Source organism: Triticum urartu, chromosome 1 (genome assembly GCF_003073215.2).
Source record: "Triticum urartu cultivar G1812 chromosome 1, Tu2.1, whole genome shotgun sequence".
In the NCBI taxonomy this organism is placed as follows: domain Eukaryota; kingdom Viridiplantae; phylum Streptophyta; class Magnoliopsida; order Poales; family Poaceae; genus Triticum; species Triticum urartu.
The window spans coordinates 450,208,602-450,212,583 of record NC_053022.1 but is presented as its reverse complement, the minus strand read 5'-3'; the positions used below and the strand labels follow the sequence as shown (position 1 = coordinate 450,212,583).

Sequence of the window (3,982 nt, the reverse complement as noted above, 5' to 3'; positions counted from 1 at the left end):
ATGTGCTCTCTTATTCCATGACTACCACCTGTGTAGTGTTCTGTCACCAGTTGCTTTAACACCTGGGTGGCATATATCTTTGAAGAGCCAGTGAACTGGCTCTTTATCTTTGTAAGCAACTCCCCTGCGGAAGTGCACTTTGCAATGGAGCCTACAATGGTGCTCTCAATTGTATTCTTTATAAATGTCATGCACTTTTTATTTGCATTGACCCACTTTTGGTTTTCTATGGAGTATGGCATCTCCAAAGGAGCATAATTCCCCCTCTTTTTATCCCATGCAGCATCATCATTAGTGGTCGCTCTTACTGGTTCTGTAGGCCGGACCGGCTGTGGAGTGTCCACAACCCAGTCCAGCTCAGCACAGACAAATACCAGTTCTACTTTCTTCCTCCACTTGGTGTAATTGTCACATGTGAGTGTCGGAACATCTTTTAGGCAACTCATCAAGTGAAAGCCTCCTGAAATCACAATTTAAGTGGGATCAGTATGACAATCATATACATTAATCTAACGTTGGTCAAATTAAACATACAATTGTCCATGCAAATAAATCTATATTACCGTTGGGCAAAATATTATAAATAAATGCACCTTTAAATTCAATAATAAAACATGAACATGTTATTAACAATGTTTGTCATAAAAATAACATAATCATATTCATTCTAATAATCACTTTAACATGCTCTTAAAACCTTAATTCTTTTAAAACTTTTATTTACTTTGTAAAAGAGCACTATTAATTATTTACGCAGCGGAAAAACATGAATAAAAATTCATGAACTTTTTAGAAACATTTTTTTGACCTTTTCTTTTTCTAAACTTTTGAATAAAACTGTATAAAAAATGACAGATAATAAATAAAAAAAGAAAAAACTACAGCACAGCCGGCCTCAGCCCAGCTCGTGCGGCAGCGCCCATAGCTGCTGGCCTTGGCCCAGCGTGCGCGGCGGCGCCCGCGGCTGGCAGCCTCTATCACCATTTCGGCCCAGCGGCCCGGTATGGGCTAGGGTTTCTCTGTGGCCGTTGGATCTGATCCGACGGTCGCCCCTTGCTTTTCGCCCGATCAAAACCGATCGTGCAGTCGGGGGCGAGGGGAACCCTAGTCATTTCCTCCCCCGCGCGCCGCTCTCGGCGCTCGCTCGGTGACGGCTCCTCAAGCCACGCCGGCGCGGCGAGCCAGGGCGACACCCTGACGAGCCAGCCCCTTCCCCCTCCCCTCCCCTCTTTGTTTCCAAGAGAGAGACAGAGAGGATCCTTGTTTTTCCTTTCCAGCGAGAGAAAGAGGAAGAGGAGCGCGGCAACTCTGCGCCGTGGCCATCCTCCTCGCCGGTCGCGCGTCCTCCCTCTGCGGTGAGCGCGCCGCCGTCGAGGGATTTGGCCGCGGTGGTTACCCCCACCCTTTTTTTCTTCCTTTCCTTTCCGGCGAGAAGTGGCTAGTTCCGGTGGTTCTTCTTCTGAATGCCTCGGCTTGCCGATGCGCGTCTGAATTGAGAGGAACGGCGCAGCCTTGCGGCGGCGCGATTACTTTGCCCTTTTGCCCCTCTTGTTCTTTTAGGGTTAGGGTTCATGGGGACGGGGGCTCTTTTCTTTCTCCGATTTCTTTTCTTTGTACCGAAAATCTTAGCCTATGTATGGCTCTGAAACCATTGTTAGATCATCTGGATTGGGTAGGCTAGAGACTCCCGGTAAAACTACCTTCTCCTTTGGCTGACGAGCTCGAGCTAGAGGCCATCGTGGTGAGATGGTCACGACGATGGCGAGAGGAAGATGGAGGCGGTGGTGTGCTTTTCGTGAGTACCGCGCTAATCCTAGATCGATAGGGAGTGTTGGTGGGGATTATGGCAGCGACAAACTTCGTCAGTCGTGCCCCGTCCCTCACCTTTGTTTATATATGCACGGATCATAGGGGCCACCAACCATATGAGGGTTGGGCGCTCCCGATCAGGGCGCGGATCTAAAGGCCCGGTGGGCCGTTAGGCCTACACGGAGGAGATCGACCTAACAAGTGTATGCCATCATACATTAATTCTTTCTCCGTATTCTTTCGTGTACATCCATCATTCTTTTGATCATGGCTACTAATTACTACTGTATGCAACAGGTCGTCTAGAAGCTGGAAGCACGAAGCAGAGCAGCCACATAAACACTACTGGTAGTGCTGTTCAGGTCAACTCGACGGCCTTGCTAGACGAGAGCAAACTCAAGCTGCAGTTCTGCGTCGAGAAGATGTGTGCGGACAAAATATTTCTTTGCTACCGCTGCCTGGTACCGCCGCACAGGACGTGTTTTCAGAGACGTGATGAGTGCATGGACCACTGCCCTGTCTGTCATTCCAATTTTTTTTTTTCAAAAAGGGGTTCCCCGGCCTCGGCCATCTTATTAATCAAAAGACAAAAAGTGTCAACAAGGTTCCAAAGTCTCCAGTTGATAAAAGGAAAATGCAGCTCACACAGAGCTTAAAAAGGCTAGATACACAAACTAGTCATGAAAAGATGCCACAACCGGCTGGCTAAAAATAAATAGGTAAACTAATTGCCTATCCTATTACATGACCGCCATCCAAACCGGTTGAAAATATCCCGAGCTACCATCTCCCAACGGATAGATCCAGTAACCAAACGCTCCCTGGCCTCCATCGGAGTGAGTAGCGACCACGAACGGATCACTGCCGTAGCTCGGAAAATAACCTGCAAAAAATGAATCCGTGATGTTCTGTTAAAAACCAAATCATTTCTGCAATTCCAGATAGTCCACAACAAAGCGCAAACTCCAACCCGAATATGTCTTGCTAAGTCAGGCTCAACCACATTAAGCCATGTCCCAAATAATGCAATGACAGAAGTCGGTGGAGTAATATTAAAAGCAATATGGACCGTCCGTCAAAGGACTTTGGCCAACGGGCAATCAAAGAATAAATGCTTAATCGTCTCATCCCGATCACAGAAACTACACCTAGTAGGTCCTGTTCAATTACGCTTTATCAAGTTGTCCTTTGTTAAAATAACTTGTTTATGGACAAACCACATAAACACTTTAATTTTTAAAGGAATTTTGACAGCCCAAACATACTTGGAAGTTGGAATGGAGTTCGAATTAATAACATCAATATACATTGATTTAACTGTAAATACTCCAGACCTAGTCAACTTCCAGCGTAATCCATCGGGTTGGTGAGAAAGTTGAACCACCATCAGTTTCCTAACTAGATGGAGCCATTCTTCCCAACAATTGCCCACTAGCGACCGTCTAAACTGAATATTAAGGGGGATAGATTGAAATACCGTTGCCACAAATACCTCACGTCGTTGAGCAATCCGATATAAAGACGGATATTGAATGGCTAAAGGTGAGTCGCCAAGCCAAGTATCCTCCCAGAAATGTGTACTTGCACCGTTTTCAATAACAAATCTTGTCCTATTGAACATTGATTGTTTGACTTTCATTAGTCCTTTCCAGAAAGGCGAATCAGTCGGTCTGACTGCGACCTGGGACAATGTTTTAGTCTGGAGGTACTTGCTGCGGAGGATCTGCGCCCACATGGCCTCAGTCCTGGAAGAAAGCTTCCACAACCACTTACGAAGAAGGCATCTGTTCTTAACTTTAAGATTTTCAATACCAAGACCCCCTTGGTCTTTCGGTCGACAGATGATGTCCCATTTAGCAAGCCGGTATTTTCTTTTAAGATCATCACCCTGCCAGAAGAAACGCGACCGATAGTAGTCTAGTCTTTTCCTAACACCAACTGGGACATCAAAAAACGATAAGAGGAACATATGCATACTCGTGAGCACCGAATTAATCAATATCAAACGGCCTCCGTATGACATGAGCTTACCCTTCCAGCAGCTCAGTTTTTTCTCAAATCGATCCTCGATGCACTTCCATTCTCTGTTTGTCAGCCTACGATGGTGTATCGGAATACCAAGGTATGAGAAAGGTAAACTCCCCAACTCGCACCCAAACAATTGCCTATAAGA

At 46.0% G+C, this 3,982-nt stretch overlaps 1 long non-coding RNA gene across 1 annotated transcript; it reads left to right on the top strand.

The window, feature by feature from the left end:
- The first annotated feature begins 1,113 nt into the window (after nt 1-1,113).
- LOC125535377 lies at nt 1,114-2,341 on the top strand. The gene is made up of 2 exons (XR_007294660.1): nt 1,114-2,012; nt 2,107-2,341. It is a non-coding gene; the product is annotated as an uncharacterized LOC125535377 (long non-coding RNA).
- Nucleotides 2,342-3,982: the final 1,641 nt, after the last annotated feature.